The sequence below is a fragment of the Pseudophryne corroboree genome, chromosome 1 (assembly GCF_028390025.1).
Source record: "Pseudophryne corroboree isolate aPseCor3 chromosome 1, aPseCor3.hap2, whole genome shotgun sequence".
In the NCBI taxonomy this organism is placed as follows: domain Eukaryota; kingdom Metazoa; phylum Chordata; class Amphibia; order Anura; family Myobatrachidae; genus Pseudophryne; species Pseudophryne corroboree.
In genome coordinates, this window is record NC_086444.1 from 199,907,225 (window position 1) to 199,927,416 (window position 20,192).

Here is a 20,192-nt window from a genome sequence, read left to right on the forward strand (position 1 = left end):
AGTACAAATTAAATAAATATATATATATATATATATATATATATATATATAACATTTTATAATGCCTTACAGTCTGTCTGATAACAGTATGTTTGTTTGTTTGTTTGTTTGTTTGTTTGTTTGTTTGTTTGTTTTGTGTTTCCTTTTAAAAATATATATTCTTCATGGCTAGACAGCAATTGTACTTTGTACTATCAAAAAAACTCCAGTACATTCTAGTTATTGAAAACATTTGTATTCTTAGTAAATATTCTTCATTGTTTACCTGTTCTGCGTAAACATATGTAATGAAACCATTTAAACACATTACATTTGATAAGTAAATCCATTATTGCTTGTCTCATAGGCCCAGGGCAACTGTTTAAACAAGTATTGATTTTATGCAACAAAGTAATAGATCTGACACTTTTGTATTTGCTACATACGATGGACACAGTTTCCTAATTTTGAATCCCCTTAGCACACGCAGTTCAGCTGTTACACAGGGACCACACTGTTTCAAGAACTTCAAAATGTATATTAGTAACAACAATACATATAAAGTATTTTCTACTATAGTAGTGTCATTTCTGCGATTCACTAATGAGTATTCGAGACATGTATGAATCACACAGTTATCTTAAACTAATATCACTGTATATACTGTACATATTAAGTTATTAACGATAATAAAAATAAAATCGGGAGGCTTTTAAATTATAAAATAACGAATACCTTTGTACGTGGGTGTTGCAAATCGTCAACGTAGCAAATTAAAGCACAACAAATAATCAAGAAATAATAATAATGTAAAACAAATAATTCTAACAATTGGAATGCTTGTGCCGATTGCGTTTATTTGGGTTCACAACGGATACAATATTGCACGCAAATGTTAATAATAAGAAAAAATAATAATCTTTTAAACAAACTTCCTAAAAATTCTGTCAATCCGCATCGATAAAATAATTTTAATTTACTTTTAACAGGTTCCCAACAACTTTTCACAGACTATTGCCATTTGATGCATTACCAACTGCAATTTAGTGTTAGAACACTATTTTATATAATAATCTATTATACTTTTATAATGTAATAGTCAGAATTATTCGTTAAATATTATAATTCGAGCTTAATAAACTATACATTTAATTTTAATATTTGGCAACGAAAGGGAGGAAATTATTTTATAATGCAATTTCTAAATAAGAGGAACTTCTAATGTTGTTAAAAGATGAAGATAAAAAAAGTACCTAGACATATCCGGGGGAGCGGACTGTGTGATCAAGATTATTAGGACATATGTGCATATTTATAGATAACAAAGGAGGAATTATCACGACTGTTAATTGGGGAAATAAGTCTCTTCCATTCGGCATATCAAACAAATAAATGTAGGAATTATGACCCAGCATTGAGTGACTGAGTCTTCAAACCGGCTCTATTTAACCCACTAATTGCCTGTGGTGACCAGCATCCTATTCCACTCCGTTTTGGCCCGGCAGTGTAAGGGTGGGTTAGGAAGTAGCTCAGGTTGTCGGTGCTGCTGCTGCTGCTGCTGCTGGAGTTTCTGGCAGGATCTTTAGCAGAGGTTGGACTTATTGCTGCTGCTCCCCAGTGGCTGTAATTAACGAGCTGTCTAGATTGACTACAGCTCATCAAATTTCACATGGCAGATCTGGCCTCCCAGCAGCCCAGGTGTATGTGTGCTACCTGCTCTAGCTGCAGGCTCCTCACACAATTATACAGCAGGGGAAGGGTCACATAAAGGGAGGGGGGGGGGGGGGGGCTGCTGCATCCTATGTGCTCTGTATCAGTAGCTCACACAGCATCAGATCCCTGCAGCCAGCATCTTTACAGACACCAAGTCTGAGGATGTGCTCTGAAACATGCTCAGTCATCCACACTGCATGCAGCTTCACAACGTATTCATAGAAGTTTGTATTATGACTTCAGCGAACACTCCACCAAGCGCTGTCCATGGTGCTGTGCTCTGAGGGAGTCACTGTCCCAGCTGGGTGTTACCTGGAACTGACATGCTGCCTCCTAGTGATCATAGGGATCAGGCAGTATGCCCTACAGCTAGTGTTACCTTTCACTTGCACATGCATGAGATGAGACTCACTGATCACAACGTGTGTGTGTGTGTGTGTGTGTGTGTGTGTGTGTGTGTGTGTGTGTGTGTGTGTGTGTGTGTGTGTGTGTGTGTTTATTCTTAATCATCTAATATATATATTGTTTTATAGTAATAGAAGTTAATAACACACTTATATCCCACAGACTTATCTGGCAAGTGCATTTTATGAACCTTTGCCTATTTGGTATGAATTACACAAACTGTGCTACCTCCACACAATAATGCTATCTATTGAAATAAATTACATATTAAACTTGGAATATATCAATTATATTGGACAATTATTCCGACAGAACTGAATATTTATTTTTGTTTTTTTGTTTTGCTTTTATAGTTTACCAGTTTTTCCCATCATGAACTACCTGTTACTGCTACTGGTGTATGGAAAGGAATATTACATTCACCTGTCTCCCCATATGGTATAGGGCGGTGATTGCAGCCTTTCTTATATTTACCGATATACAGTATAGCAAGAAATGCTTCCAGCGTCAATTTACAAACACAGTTTCTCTTGTAATCCATAAATATTTTTTTAGATAGAAAAACGTATATGTCTAACACATTACAAGAAATAAACTATGAATCAAATACAATCTGATAGACTTCAACCGACATTATAAGTCAGAATATCCCTGCGATACAATGATTTTATGCATCACCTTCACTTTGGTTTAAGTAACTGAAAAGCAAACCATTGAATAACAAGCAGTAAACGTTACGGATTGCAGATAGATATAAATATTTTTAATTTCAATGATAATACAATCATTTTTTACTTTCTACATGAAACTGATTTTGAAACATGATTAGCAAGCATAGTACTGTGTAATTTATGGCAATGCAGCCTCTGTTGTGAGAATAAAAACTCCTTAAAATAATCTCTGACCTTATAACTGTCACAGTGGAGCCATCCTGTCATTTCTGTGAAATGCTATGCGGTTGTTATGTGGTATGTTGATGCGCTTCTTACTGCTCACATATGGATATGCACAGTGTATTACTCTCTCTCTCTCTCTCTCTCTATATATATATATATATATATATATATATATATATATATATATATATACACACACACAAAAGTAGATAAATAGGCACAATCGTGAGTGTATATATATATATATATATATATATATATATACACACATAGATAGATAGATAGATAGATAGATAGATAGATAGATAGATATACACAATTAATTTTATATATATATATATATATATACACACACACACACAAACATATATATATATATCTATATATATATACATACACACACACACACACACACACACAAAAACAAACACACACATATATTTATATTACGGTTATTGCCCTACTAACTGTACGAATAATTGAGGTGGTTTGTTGCCATGTGCGACAGTTTGTTATAGAAATATAACAATGTTTAAATGTCCCTTGATAGATCACAAAAAGTTTGATGTATTTAGGGTAATGTCTCAAAACTTTTAATTATTGTGCACATACACAATGCTTTGCATGTTATTTTTTTGTAATGGCAGTGGATGTACGTAAGCTTAACAAACACCTTGCGCCATCAACTGATACCTATATGCAGGTTATTCTTTGTAAATAATTGTTTCACATGCACCGGGTATATGCAACACTCCTGCTGTAGTATGTATACCCGCGTCCTATATTTACTGTGCTTTATACAATATATATCTGTTTTTTAAAAAAAAAGTAAAAATTAGATTGAGATAAACCAGATTCTACCAGCCTTAAAATACAAATAAAAATGCTAGAGACGCAGCAACTGGACAATAAATACGACACAGAGTGGTAATAGGATGGTCCCCTTGTGTGTAAATATAAACACACACACATATACATATATATGTGTGTGTGTGTGTGTGTGTGTGTGTGTGTGTGTGTGTGTATATATATATATATATATATATATACAGTATTTCTTTATACACACACCCCTTAACTTGGTGTAATGTAATAGAAGTAGACACATACACATCTCATGGATCTATAAGGGAATCCCTGTATGTTTTGCTCTCACCCCCATGAGTGCGGTGTCTGCACATTATCCGTAGACCATACATGCAATGCTCATCCTTCATCTCTAAATCCACATTGATGTGTCTGTGGCCCCCAGTGATAATCTCTAGTTTGCCTTCAAACAGACTGGGGCTCACACTAAGCCTCCGAGAGATTGTTCATTCATTCATCGAGCACAGAATCTTTATATTGGCCAGGAGTAAGGAGGAGAAGGGGGTAAAACTTCCTAAGAAACTTCATATAGCTCCTTAGGTTTTGCTTAGCATACGTGATAAAACATTGATTGTTGCCGGCTGCTGACCCATGAAATTTGGGGGTTAGTTGTCTCTTCAGACCATAGAATATAATTATGCAAATAAAGGGCTGTCACTGATCTAGTGAAATACTCAGAAACACAAGCAATGAAAACGTGAACAAAAAGTGTAAATTGCGTTATGAGCGCACAATGGCGGGAAAACAACAACAAAAATCCCCCAAATAAAGTTCTAATGAATCCCCAAATAGCACCCACCACCTATACTCCATCTGCCCCACAATACGTCTATACTCTGCCAGTCACTGGATGGTTAGTAGCTGGTGGGACTGGTGTCCCATCACAATGATGAAGGTTTCCTAGCAATCTATCATACATTTAAATGTCGCGTACATTTGGCGAGTTTTGCCCGTGATACTCAGAAATGCAGCGGTTTAGCGTCGCTGATAGCTCATTTCTGAATAATATATTTCTGTTATGTCCTTGAGTTTGCGGTGCAGATGGCTGTCAGGGTCACCGCAGCAGTTCCACTACTTTCTTTCATAGGTACAAGAGCCCTACAGAGATGAAATGTAACAAGGCTCTTGACACATCCCTGACTCTCAGAGACATCACTACGAGAACATCAATGGTGGAAAATGTACTATTTCCTCAACAAGCCTCTGCAATCAATAACCCCATACTCTACATTTGTAACAATGTGACATGACAACTGTTTATTACTATAATAGAACACTTTGATGAATATATCCCACACAGCGATATACCTTTGTTGAAGAACAATTATATACATTATCTGAAAATCAGCTGATTCCTTATATTCTGATTCTGTGACCATTAATTAACCTGTATTTTAATGTTATACACTGTAATCTAATGATAGCTAATTTAACAAAGCTCACTAATATAATACATTATTAAACAGATCTTATTATTAAACTGTTTATTTTTCCAGCTATGGTGGAACTACAAGTCCCAATATCAACTGCATGTAATAATGGGAGTTGTAGTTCCACTAAAGCTCTGTAGCATAGTGTAGACACTTTGATTTGAGGGCTCAAATGCATAGGGTCTTTATAATCTCAATCCAGTGACCTCACTTTCTATAGGTGGTGTGAAGTCTTAAGCATAAAGACTTTGAAATAATTTGTTTCTTTCTAAACGAATTTCAGGATTCAAAATAGCAATAGTAACCTTATTTATTATCCTGTTTACGCCTCTAAATTGGCCTGGGAAGGAACGGAGGACGGATTTAAATATTTGACAATTGGAGACAGAAGAAGAATTAGCAGCCTTCAAACCAACCACTCCTGGGGTTTACTATCTCAATGGAGGAGCAGGCGGCAAGTTTTCTGTTTCAGAACCTCAGCCAGTTCTGTTTGATTTCAGAACACACATCACAGTCCCAGGACCATACTTCCTCCCTGATTATGTGCAATAATATATGCATACTGTAGGTTGTAAAATAGAGGGGCTAGGACACAAGCCAAAGAAATCCCCCAGTGCATCTGAGCAAAGGAAAAGACTTTGAAACACAACCTCTCCAAAATATCTGCAGATTTCCCAAGGGACTAGCAACAATATCCACATAATGTAGTTTTACCTCCACACAGATGAGGAGAGAAAGTTTGTATTAGCTCCAATCATGCTCTAAATGATGCTACTGGTCCAGTGGCGTAAGTTTGTCACAGTTTCCCGGAGGCAAGATAAATATTGGTGCCCCCCTATTTCCTATATTAAGATAAATATATGTATGTGTGCGTGTGTATATATATATATATATATATATATATATATGTGTGCGTGTGCGTGTGTGTGTGTGTGTGTGTGTGTAGACACTTTACTGATGGGAGTTATTTGCTCCTGTAGAGGAAGCATGAGAATTCTAACTATATGAAGTTACGTGTAATTGTCAGAGAAGTATCTTCATATAGTTAAATTCTCATATTTCCTATACAGGAGCAAACAGCTTCATCAGTAAGGTGCCTGCTTCCAGTGTAATAGGTTGTGGTTTCTAATCCTGGGTATGACACTTGTAAAATGTGTATATTCAGTATAATAAAGAGGGTGTGATTAATAGGTGCAGGGACCAGTGAGGAAGTCGGCTACTGAAAAGACAGCGACAGCTATCAATTAACTTAATTCAATGGTGTCACAGAATGGGAGGAGAAGTGCCCCCCTTCAGAGCAGGAGCCCGGCGGCAGATGACTCCGTTGCCTCCCAGAGTTCTGCCTTTGTACTGGTCAGAGCTTGAATGCTTATTGCAATGTCATTTCTGCAGCCAGGTAGAGACATATGTAAGAAGAGATGATGGAGTGAAAAATATGATGGGTCTGCAGAAATAAGTAAAGATAATTTGAGATCTTAGAGCTGGATGGTGAAATATGATAAGAGGGGGATAACTATGTGGAAGATATGGATACATATTTAATGGTAGGAAAGTGAGAAGAAACTGTGAAACATGAATAAAGAAAGTTTATTTATTACTTTATTAGGTACACCTTCAGAGTAACAGGTACAAACCCCATTTTCCCCCATACAGCCTGAATTCTTCATGGCCTGAACTGAAGATGCTGAAAACATTAATTAGAGATTCTGGTCCCTGACAGTATTACACAGTTGCTGCAGATGTATCTACTGCACATTCATACTAAAAATCTCCCACTCCACAATATTCCAAAGGTGCTCTATTGGAATGAGATCAGACGATTGGTGCACACTGTTTGTGGCCCAGATTGAGACTACATGTACTTTATGACATGGCGGGTTATCCTGATGGAAGTAGCCATTAGAACATATGAAGAATATGGCTATAGATGCTCAGGATCACAACAATACTCAGATGGGTTGCGGCATCTAATCAATGCTCAAATGGTATTAACGAGACCTAAGTTTACCAAGAAAACATTCCCCACACCATTACAATCTGATCCATTGTCTCAAAGTTGAATGGATCCACACAGATAAATTGTGTTTACGGCAAATTCTGACTTTACCATCTCCATGTCGCAGCACAAATACAGATTCATCAGTAGGTGACTTTTTCCAATCTTCAAATGCCCGGTTTTGGTGAGCTTGTGCCCACTATAGCCTCAGTATCCTGGTCTTAGCTGATAAGAAGGCAGCTGCAGTAGCCCTCCCGCTACAAGGGTTGACATATGGTTATTAAAGAATTGCACTTCTGTATACTACTGTGGTAATGCATGGTTATTTAAGTTACTGTTGACTTCTAGTCAGCATCAACAAGTCTGGGCATTCTCAAGTGGTTTTCATCCACAGAGCTGCCAGTCACTCAGTGTCTTTTGCTTTGCGCACAATTCTTCATAAACTCTAGAGAATGTTGTGTGTGAAAATCTCAGATCAGCCATTTCTGAGACACTCAAACCACCAGCATACATAGATGTCATAGACTATCACAATGGTAACAAGCAGTATGGGGACATTGGAAGGTAGACACCATAACAAGTACTTGTCCACATAATAGTGTATGCGATCTGGTGTCCCCATACTGTTTAATGACAAGATGACAACTTCCCAATCCACTTTGTCTGGCACGGACAATCATTTCATGGTTGCTTAGACACCATTTCTTCCCCATTCTGGTGTTTGGTCTGAAGAACAACTGCACCTCTTGGCCATGTATGCATGCATTTATGCACTGAGTTGCTTCACTTGATTAGCTGATTAGATATTTGCATTGACAAACAGCAGTACCTAACACAGTGGACGCGGAGTACTGGAACTGGATTTGAACTTTGACATACATATCTTATTTTTAACGGGAATCGGTTATGCGACCAGCATTCGGGAGACCGCCGGTTACTAGACCGACGCTGGAATCCTGCACGGGTGGTGAAATCCCGACAGTCGGCATGCGGAGTGACAGGGGCTATTCACACTTGTGGGTGTCCACAACACCCATAGAGTCAGTGGCAAATGCAGGATTTATGGAAGGGGGTTTCCAAATCCAGTCCACAATCTCCTACTCTGCAGAACATTGTAGCAAGTGCGGGAGTCTAGGGGAACGGTAGAAGAACCCAGTAACAACCCTGGACATTAATGTAAACAATGTTTTTTTATATGCTGGATACTGTATGGAATGCAGTATTAATATTTAACACTATAGTTTGTCTATAGTATAGGCTGTATCAACTATATTTAAATAATATAAATAAGTGGTCGGGAAAAGGTTAAACATACTATAATAAATAAATACACATACATAATTGAACCAGTACTGAACTTTCTAAGCACACATTCTCCCACCTCATGGTGGGAGGCTCCTGTCTCCTCTTCCTGGTAGCTACTCTCTGGTCCAGTGCACTGATTGAGACCTCATGTCCACACATACAGCAAATGTGGTAGAAGAAGCTGCTATCACTGGACATGTGCAGCAGCTCTGCTCTGTCTCTTAAACTACATAATGTGGCTGCAGTTCTAGTAATCATATTATATACCATGCCATTGTTGTCATCATTTGAGCCAATTGACAAGAGGAGGGTGGTTTCTGGGCAACCAGAAACCCCCCCCCTGTGTTTGCCTATGAGAGTGGTAACAGAACCTGTGCGGGCCACCAAGGGGCTTTGTTGCGCTAGTTCCCCCCCTCTGTATCCCAACTGCCGGTCACCCATACGCAATCCATTTTTAACATGTTTTATTCTTCTACTAAATGCTTGTCCCCTACCCTATGTGTGCTTAAGGTTTTCTTTTATTATGTCTGTGTGGCTTATCTATTGCTGACTTACTTAAATAGTCTGTATTATGTGCATTGTTTTTTTATGTCTGTAAAGCGCCTTGAGTCCTGCTGGAGAAAGAGCGCTATATAAATAAAATTATTATTATTATTATTATTATTGTGTCTCCTCCTCCCCTCACTCCCCAAATCTTCACCCACTGTTATAGTTTGGACTCTGCTTCTATGAACGTTCATATTACTCACCATTATGCTGCCCACTGGCATTCTACTCTATGTCATTTGCAGCATATTAATCTAAAACTATAATTTATATCTGTTTTAATGTAGTTGCATTTCTAAATGCCCTATGCTGATACTGCCACATCATAGACTCCAGCTCAACTGTTCCTTTCCGTTTCTCTGTATTTCCCACTACATGGTACACTTCTGTGACTGTCTCATCCTACCCCACTGTAACCCATGTAGTGTGCCCTAGATGGTGCCCTGCCTGGTACTGCCAAGGGCAGGATAAGCAACACACCAGATTATTTATGCAATGGGTATCCTGTTCACTGTTTATTTTATCCTTGTATGTCTCATATCCATGTAGTGCTTATTCACACATTGTAACCAAAGCAGTGCAGCCAACATGGCTGCCTCACCTGCTGCTCCGGGTAGAAATCGTGTTCAAGGAAATTGATACATAGATTTCAAACGCTCCAATAATGCCCAATTCCACCACTAAGCACCAATAGGTGAACAGAAATATTTTATATAGTACCGTTTTTCACATGGATAGAACAGGACCACATAGATCAGAATTTACTTCTTTCTCAGCAGGACCTGCAATAAATGGTGTCCCCCTTTCATATATTCAAGAGAGCTCAAATAGCTCATAAAGGGGTACACCAAAACATAGGTTCAATAGTACATCACACTTACAATAAAAAGACGAATAAGTGCACATAAATGTATCCCCACTGGCATAAACTGCAGCTCGGCGTAGAGTCACCCAGATGGACACAGGCAGTCCAGGACACAGGCTCCGGAACCGGGATCCAGACAAATGGGTCACCACCAACAAACAATAACCAGCCTTTTTATGGGGCACACAAAAGAGAAACGCGTTTCGGATCGTAATCCTTCCTCAGAAGCAGTTCCAGAGCCTGTGTCCTGGACTGCCTGTGTCCACAGATCTGTGCACAGATACTGGGCTTTCCTTGCAAATTTTCAGAGGGTTCCCTACCTAAGCGATTTTCCTCTGTACCTGAGTATCTGAATTTTCATATGCGAGTAGTCATACTACAAGGCCTGACTGATTGTCCAACAGAAAGTCCCAGTGACATATGGGGTCTTTCATCAAGCACGCATGAATAATTTGTCAAGTCATGTTATCCGTTTAATGACTATACTTACCAGGCAGTTGAGATGTACCCCTGATGAAGTCTTGGAATCAGATGAAACGCGTTGGGTTATCTTTATTGTGATGTTATCTCCGAATCAACATTAAGGAGAAGGAGGAGACTGTAGAGAATTACCTGCAATTGTCTTCAACTCTTAAAGTTGTGTTGTTATAAGTGTGGAACAACACACCTCCTCTCTATAAGTACTGACATTTAATTTGTCATTGTGTTGTTTTAATAAATTTTTATGATGGAACATGTTATTATTATGTTTTAAATTATGAAACTGATTAAGGGTTTTGTTTAATATTGGGTGTTGACACAACCCCTTGGTGCCAATTCTTCTATTGTTACATATTCTTACACTTAGTTCCTCCTAACAGGGAACTTAGTCGAATTAGGCTGCATCTATAAATTGCCTTTGTATCAATTACAGTGATCGTATTAAGTGGAGTAATCCATTAGAGCAGAAGGAGAGTATTTGTTTGAGATACATATATATATATATAACAAAGAACCGGGTGTGCGATGGGAAGTAACGTGGCACCGTCATATGCCAACGTATGTTCGAGGAAGAGGCTCTCATGTTTCTCCAGGATCAGTCCATCGCCCGGTACATAACATTATTCACCAGGTACATAGACGACCTGTTCATCATTTGGACAGGGGGTGAACCAGCCTTGAAGTCCCTGTTGGAATCCATCAATGACAGACCCTCGACACTTAAAATCACCTATCAATGGTTTACGTCATTTATCAATTATCTGGATGTCCAGGTCGCCATCAAGGCGGGGAGTCTACAGACCAGCATATACAACAAGCCCACCGACAAAAACACTCTCCTGCGGGCTAACAGCCACCATCCGCGATCTCTGAAGCTAGGTCTTCCTAGATCCCAAATGATGAGAGTAGCCCGAATCAACAGCCAACCTGTCCTCTTGGAGGAGGAATTGGACAAGATGGTTCTAAAATTCATCGCCAGAGGATACGAATGTACTGCACTGGAAGCTATTAAAAGGGAGGTACTACAGTTACCCCGCTCCAGTCTATTACAAACCAAGATAAGGTCCACCGACAACAGAATTGCTTGGACCACTACGTTCGATACCTCTAGTGTGGTATTAAATAGAGCAAATAGAGCTCTTTGGCCAATTGTATCTTCCGACCCACACCTCCCTTTCAAGCACAAGTCCCCAATAATGTGTTACAGAAGAGGTCGCAACATCAAGGACTTGGTAGTACACACCGACATTTCCAGCCTCCCCATCCGGTCCCAAAAGGACTCATTCCTGATCAAGAAGCCAGGTTGCAATCGCTGCCTGGGCTGCACAACTTGCAGCCATATGCTGACGGGCTCCACCTTCACTGTACCTTTGACAGGCAAAAAGATCATTATACGTCATGTGGTAACCTGCACCTCTACCTACATCATTTACCTGATTACTTGCCCATGTGGCTTATGCTACGTGGGCAAGACTATCAGATCTTTACGGGAACGCATGGCCTTACACCGCTCTGCAATTAAGGCGGCCCTCGCTGGGAGTCCTTCAGAACAATCGGTGGCCAGACATTTTTATGAAGCAAGGCACCGCTTATCCGATCTCAAGCACGTCATCATTGACCATGTTCCGAAATCCCTTCGAGGGGGGGATCGGGAGGGTCTACTCCTTCGCAGGGAGACCTCCTGGATCTTCAGACTCAACACCACCCAGCCGGATGGACTTAACGAACAAATAGTGTGGAGTATCTTTGGATAATTTTCCAAAAATTCAGCACTCATTATGACAAGAACAGTTGGAATGTGGTGGACACTAGTTTTGGCCCTGGCCTTCCTCTTCTAGTTCCTTTTAATGATTTATCCTTATTGTTCCACCTTGTTCCCTTCCTCTCTTTCCACCCTTCCCGATTACAGTGGCGTTTGGCTTGTCCCACGGTCCTGTATGCTGCATGCCTGCCCATGTATAATCATAGGGTCTTTACTTAGCATGTCCATCTTTTTCCAGTTCCTTATCTTTCACTAATAGTACAGGTCGCCTCTGTATACATCACTTTTGCTCTATAAGATACTATTAGCATGTCTCTCTAGGGTGTATGTGGTATTCCAGTCACTCTGATTTCTGTTATTGTGTCCAGGTTACGCACAGACACTTCGGTTACGGCGTCCCGACTGCTGCTTAGCAACAGAGCAGCTTCGTCATCCCGAGCCGCACGCGTACGTCATCACACAGTGCCGCTCAGGCCGCGCACCGGGATCACGGGCGGCCGCACTCTGGTGGTTTGGCGGGCTTCCTCTCCTTATAGGTAAGTAACATTATCACAGTTCTCACTCTTTCACATCTTGACAAAGGGGTTAGACACCCCGAAACGTTAGATGTATTTTGCTATGTATTTTTAATACATTTTCACATAATTACAAGTCCCTGAGTGCCGCAGTTTTTCTTTCTAACTATATATATATATATATATATATATATATCTATCTATCTCAAACACAAAACAATTCCAGAGTGCGCTAGTCTATGATAGAGATAGATTATATCTAATTTTCAATGTTCACATTAGAATTACCATTAATTTAATGTACTTATTAGTAGAGTATAAATGAGAGGAGGAAATACAAATTCTTGTTCTTCTTCTTATTTTATTTTGACAATAAGATCCAGTAATCCTGACCCTTGTATTCCAACAGTGGTGGGAGGTAGTCCTGTGAAAATACCCATTTACGAGAAATTCACCCAAAACAGAGAGCCAAATGGCCAATCAGTAAAAGATAGCAATTTATTTTCAGTTCTAAATCAATTTTACAATTTTTAAAAATTAAGTGAAGTAATAGTTTTACACCCTTAAGTTTTTTGTTTTTTTTAAATGGTCACATCCAATACAGGAGAGAATGTAAAGGCCAGTACTCACTGGCCGATGCGGGAGAGATGTGTGCTGAGCGTATGGGGGGAGACAGGGGCGCTCGTTTCACCCAGCGGGTGAAATGAGCGACCTGCTAGATTGGCCTGCATGCAGGCCAATCTAGCATCAGCGATAGCGAAGCATGGGGCTGCGCATCGCTATCGCTGTGGGCGGTACACACGGAGCGATCATGCTTAAAATCTAATCTCAGATTACTTAGATTTTAAGCAGCGATCGCTCCGTGAGTACCCCCCTTAACAATGGCCTCCCTCCACCCGGTTCTGGTGTGGGATCTCAGAAGGGTTCTCACTGAATTTGGACTGTGAACTATATGTTGGTAAAACCCTACATGTTTTGTCCTAAAAAGGACTTAAACATCAAAGACCATCTATAAGGAGGGATACAATAATTTTAAACCAGACCGATGTGGACTTCAGATTCCATAAGGTAGTGAAAGAATGAATGTGTTTTTCCCTATATGGACACGATCCCATTACTAGATCGTTGTAAGAGAAGAAACTTTTGTAAAATATATGGTATATCCTTAAACAGCTTTATCTGTAGTAAAATGGAGAGGACCCCTCAATGGAGCTATAGATTAACGTCTGGTTCTTTTCCGTGGACCCCCTCAATGGAATTGTAACTAAAAAACTGGTTCTTTTCCTTAGTGAATACAGCAGAGGTGTGTTCTGGTCTTCAGCTCAAAGACACACCTCTGCTGTATTTCACTCAGGTAAAAGAACCAGTTTTTTTTTTTTTTACAATTCCATTGAGGGGTCCACTCCATTTTACTACCGATAAAGCTGTTTAAGAATACATCATTTGTGCATGTTGTATACCTTTAGGCTATATGGATTTTACAAATGTTTCTTCTCTTACAACAGTCTAGTAACGGGATTATGGGCCTAATTCTGAGTTGATCGCAGCAGCAATTTTGTTGGCAGTTGGGCAAAACCATGTGCACTGCAGGGGAGGCAGATATAACATGTGCAGAGAGAGTTAGATTTGGGTGGGGTGTGTTCAAACTGAAATCTAAATAGCAGTGTAAAAATAAAGCAGCCAGTATTTACCCTGCACAGAAATAAAATAACCCACCCAAATCTAACTCTCTCTGCAAATGTTATATCTGCCTCCCCTGCAGTGCACATGGTTTTGCCCAATTGCTAACAAACTTGCTGCTGCGATCAACTCAGAATTACCTCCTATGTCCGTTTAAGGACAAAACACATTCATCCTTCCATTATCTTATGGAATCTGAAGTCCACCATCAGTCTGGTTTAACAAATTACCCGATGTGACAAGGAAATTATTGTACACCCTCCTTATAGATGGTCTTTGATCTTTACCTCTTAAGTCGTCCTTTTTAGGACAAAACGCATAGGGTTTTACCAACATATAGTTCACAGTCCAAATTCAGAAAGGACCCTTCTGAGATTCCACGCTAGAACCAGGTGGAGGAAGGCCATTGTTACATACTCTTCTGTATTGGATGTGGATTGGATTATAACAAAAAAAAAAAAGTATGGAAAAATATTACTTTACTTCATTTTATAAATTGTAAAATTGTTTTAGAACTGAAAATAAATTGCTATCTTTTACTGATTGGCCATTTGGCTCTCTGTTTTAGGTGAATTTCTGGTGAGTGGGTATTTTCACAGGACTACCTCCCACTATTGTTGGACTACAAGGGTCAGGATTACTGGATCTTACTGTCAAAATAAAATGAGAAGAATAAGAATTTGTATTTCCTCCTCTCATTTATACTGTACCAGGGGCGGATTGGTACGGAAGGAACGCCCGACCGATTTCCGTTTGGCCGGTCCGGTCATCCCCTCATTGGCAACTGTCACCACTCATGCAGGGCTGGCTGCCACGAGCGGAGCTCAGCTTCGATTGTGCAGCGGTAACTGAAAGTGCTCAAAGTGTGCCAGTATGCATACAAGAACTTCAAGCGCTGCAATTTTTCTTTTCACTTCTTTAGCAGCCACATCACAATCCCTGTGGCAGCTCGCGGCACCCCCCTCTCCACCCGGTGGAGGGGAGTAAATTGAAGGGCAGGTGAGCGAGATGGCAGCATCCATAAGACAAGATCTCATCGAGCTGATGAGCTAGCTCCAGTGGCTCCCACAAGAACCTGGTCAGGAAATGAGTGTCAGGGTGTGCAGGCTGGGGGTGGCTCTATGTATAGATGCATAGAGAAGATGTGCTGTGGGACTATGCAGCCACATTGGTGCTAGTATAAAGTACAGTGGTCCTGGTGCCAGGCATTATGTACATCTGTACAGCCAGAATGAGGAAGGACCAATACCATACCTCCTAACTGTCCTGATTTTTGCGGGACAGTCCCTTGTTTTTGGGACTGTCATGCTGCCCCACTTGCGGGCCACAGTGTCCCACGGTGGGGTGGTGGTGGGGCAGTTGGGGGGCTCCTGTCACTCACTGCTCTGCTTAGCAGAGCAGTAGTGAAAAGATGCACACAGCTTCTATTCATGGAGGCAAGAGGGACTGGGGGCATAGCAAGCAGCTCACAGAGCGCTGGCCATGCCCTCATAGTGACGGAGAATGGAGGTGTGGCCTGCGAGAGCGACATTAGCATTAAGCCACACCCCCATTACCGAGGCCAGAGCCCCTTTTCTGGGTGGTCGCGGCTTCACCGCGCCATAGTCCCACTTTACTTTCTTTGGCCACAAAGTTGGGAGGTATGCCAATACTGTGAGCATGAGCCCATCAGCCCATGGCTATAATATGTTGTGGCAATAACAGTGTAGGATGGAAGTGCTGCTTACAGACCCTTCAACATCACCCAATCATCTACAAAGGTATTGAGGGGTGAGGAAGGTATTGAGGGCTGAGTATGGTGTTGAGGGGCAGAGGAAGGGACTGAGAAAGGTGATGAAGGGCTCACCACCCCAGTCTGCCTCACTGCCCCTATCCTCTTAAGGACACACCCCCTTGTTAATAACCACACCAACTCAAAATCAGGCCCTCTGTGGAGGGAGTATCCCACCCCTTCCCCTCAACAAACTACACCCCCTCAACTGACCCCACCTTTCTTAGGGCTGCTTACAGAAATTTCCTGGGCTGGTTTTCCATCCCAATCCACCCCTGTACTCAACTAATAAGTACATTATATTGATGATCATTCTAATGTGAATATTGAAAATGAGATATAATCTATTTCTATTATAGACTAGTGCACCCTGGAATTATTTTGTATATCTATATGTTTTATGGCTCCTACTAACAGAGGTTCCTCCAAGAGTTGCTACTAATAGGCGCTGGATAAGGGTTTTAGTTTGTGTTGGTTGACACACACACACACACATATATATATATATATATATATATATATATTTACAAAACTATTTTCTGCTATTCAGGTAGCAGGAAAATGTAAAAACAATTGTGTAAAAACTTAGTTTATATAATGCCGACTCGGAATGGCTTTATAAGAAGTAAAATCCTAATTTCAGCCAATAACTGCAGGGATATAGGGAGTTCGTCCATTGAATCTCTGCAGACAGATGAAACTCTGCCCACTCTCCATCCCTGAATCAGTAATTACACTGCCAGTATTCCCAGCAGTTTTGGGCTGAAATAAGGATTTTACTTCAAATAACGCCATTCTGAGATGGCATTATAAAAACCAAGTTTCAACACATTTTTACATTTTCCTGCTACCTGAATAGCAGAAAACAATAAAGTGCTAAAGAGAGTAACGACTTGCTCTCTACAGTGGGATATTGTAGGAGCAGGATATTAATAATGTATTTATTTATTTATTACCAGTTATTTATATAGCGCACACATATTCCGCAGCGCTTTACAGAGAATATTTGCTCATTCACATCAGTCCCTGCCCCAGGAGAGCTTACAATCTATACTCACTATTACATGTACACACATTCACGCTAGGGTTAATTTTTTGTTGGGAGCCAATTAACCTACCTGTATATTTTTGGATTGTGGGAGGAAACCGGAGTACCCGGAGGAAACCCACGCAAGTACGGGGAGAATATACAAACTCCACACAGTTAGGGCCATGGTGGGAATCGAACCCATGACCTCAGTGCTGTGAGGCAGTAATGCTAACCATTACACCATCAATAATGGTATTATCTTCTCCATTAACCCTTTGCTAAACAGCAGGGATTCTTAAATTATGCGGAAATGCTAGTTTCTACATAATTTAAAAATAAATTTGTTCGCTAAATAGAACTCAGGGTGAAAATAGCGATGGGAGATGAGAAGAGAAGGTGAGTATAGAGGAAGAGGGATGAGAAGGTTGAGTGACAGTAGAGGAAGAGGAATGAGAAGACAGGGTGAGAATAGAGGAAGAGGGATGAGAAGGATTGGTGACAGTAGAGGAAGAGGAATGAGAAGACAGGGTGATAATAGAGAAAGAGGGATGAGATGGTTGGGTGAGAATAGAGGAAGAGGGATGAGAAGTTTGGGTGAGAATAGAGGAAGAGGAATAGGAAAAGAGGGTGAGAATAGAGGAGAGGGGATGAGAGGGTTGGGTGAGAACAGAGGAAGAGGGATGAGAAGGTTGTGTGAGATTAGAGGATGAGGTATGAGAACGTTGGGTGAGAATAGATGAAGAGGTATGAGCAGACAGTGAGAACAGAGGTTGAGGAATGAGAAGGTTGCATGAGAATGGTGGAAGAGAGATGAGAAGGTTAGGCAAGAATAGAGAAAGAGGGATGAGAGGACAAGGTGAGAATAGAGGAAGAAGGATGAGAAGATAGGGTGGAATAGAGGATGGGAGATGAGAAGACAGGGAGAGAATAGAAGATAGGAGATGAGTAGACAGGGTGAGAATAGAGCAAGAGGGATGAGAAGACGGCGAGAATAGAGGATGGGAGATGAGAAGACAGGGAGAGAATAGAATATAGGAGATTAATAGACAGGGTAAAAATAGAGAAAGAGGGATGAGAAGACAGTGTGAGAATATAGGATGGAATACAGGGTTAGAATAGAGAATTAGTGATGACAAGATAAGGTGAGAATAGAGGAAGAGGAATGACATCTTTTTCATCTGATTGTATGTTATCTGTATGCATCATGGTCCCTCAATGTTCAGTGCTATGTAACATGTTGGGAGAAATAAAAGATAATAAGAACACCAAATAAGAATAAGTGAAGGTCAGAAAAATGGGAAATGGGAAAAGAAAAGCTAGGATTGCCACGATCCAACTTTTGCCTTGAAGTGGCCACAAGGGAAGCGCAATAACAGAAGCCAGCATCCGCTGTAATATAGATAGCCTTAAATTATTTTATTCTATGCTAGTATAAATCTTTCTTACATAAAACAAAACTACTTTTTATACAGTGTTACGCAATGGGCTATATGTTATTTAGAGGATAAAATTTGAGAGGTATGTGGACAATGTCATAATAATAGGAGGCCTGACACATAAGCAGTAAATTTGCCCTGCCCTCAGTGTATGATCTGGTAGCACAATAACTGCATGCCACAACAAGGGACATTTACAGGGCAGCAGCCCACCCCGGGCCGGTGCAAGGTCTTTTGGCACCCTAGGCAACACTCCTTACCCCTCACCCCCCACGCACACACCCTCTTAGATGAAAAAGTGTGGATGTGACAGATTTATGTCAGTGTTCAACTACTTCTCACCGTGCTGGCACTGTGTGGTGATCTGTGTTTGGCCGGCTGGTGGGCTTGTTCCTGTGTACAGTGTGGACCTCTCGCAGCTGGTGCCACTGTGATTGGTCATTGAATGTGGGGGCGTGTGGGAGAGCAGTAGTGTATCTGCAGGGTACAGTGTGTACAGTGGGCGCTGCTGCTGGCTCTGGCACTGAATAATTTTTTTTAGAAGGGACAGAGGATATTGCCCATACTTTATCACCTCTCTATTAACAACAAATAGACAAAAGAACACTTTAGTGTTGTATGTAATGTGAAAAATGAGAGCGAGACAACGCTGCATCTTTTGTTCAAAATTCACTTTCAAGCTTTTAACTCCACAATAGCCACCAATGCAAAAATTGATTATTAAGAAATGTCTGTCAAGCTTGACATTAATCATAGATGTAATAAATCTTGGTTCAGAAAATAGGATTTTAATTACCTGCCGGTAAATCCTTTTCTCGTAGTCCGTAGTGGATGCTGGGGTCCATTTTAGTACCATGGGGTATAGACGGTCCCGCAGGAGCCTTCGGCACTTTAAGACTTTTCAACAGTGTGAACTGGCTCCTCCCTCTATGCCCCTCCACCAGACCCCAGTATAGGAACTGTGCCCGAGGAGACGGACATTCTCGACAGAGGAATTACTATTAAACATGTGGCGAGATTCACACCAGCTCACACCATCCATAAACAACATGTCGGCTAACATGGCCTTTAACATAAGTCATGCCAACCAGCATGCATAACGCAACAGAAACAGCTGTTAACATCTGAACACATGAAAAATGTGCAAAAAGATAAACGTAATCAGCAGGAAAAATTAGCACTGGGCGGGCGCCCAGCATCCTCTACGGCAGGCATTCCCAACTACGGTCCTCAAGGCACACCAACAGTGCAGGTTTTAGTGATATCCAGGCTGCAGCACAGATGGTTAAATAAAAATAACTGAGGTGCTAATTAAGTCATCTGTGCTGAAGCCTGGATATCACTAAACCCTGCACTGTTCGTGTGCCTTAAGGGGCCGTGGTTGGGAATGCCTGCTCTACGGACTACTAGAAAAGGATTTACCGGCAGGTAATTAAAATCCTATTTTCTCTTACGTCCTAGAGGATGCTGGGGTCCATTTTAGTACCATGGGGATGTACCAAAACTCCCAGTATGG

At 40.8% G+C, this 20,192-nt stretch overlaps 1 long non-coding RNA gene across 3 annotated transcripts in view; it reads left to right on the forward strand.

Annotated features, from left to right (window-relative positions):
- LOC135060861 (uncharacterized) overlaps positions 1-20,192 on the forward strand; it is a 75,846-nt gene that overhangs the window by 7,156 nt on the left and 48,498 nt on the right. For 2 of the 3 annotated variants that reach the window (XR_010247266.1, XR_010247272.1), the window contains exon 2: positions 12,613-12,780. The exons of the other annotated variant lie outside the window; for it this stretch is intronic. This is a non-coding gene — a long non-coding RNA (uncharacterized LOC135060861). The remainder of the gene's footprint in view (positions 1-12,612; positions 12,781-20,192) is intronic. 3 annotated transcript variants of the gene reach the window in all.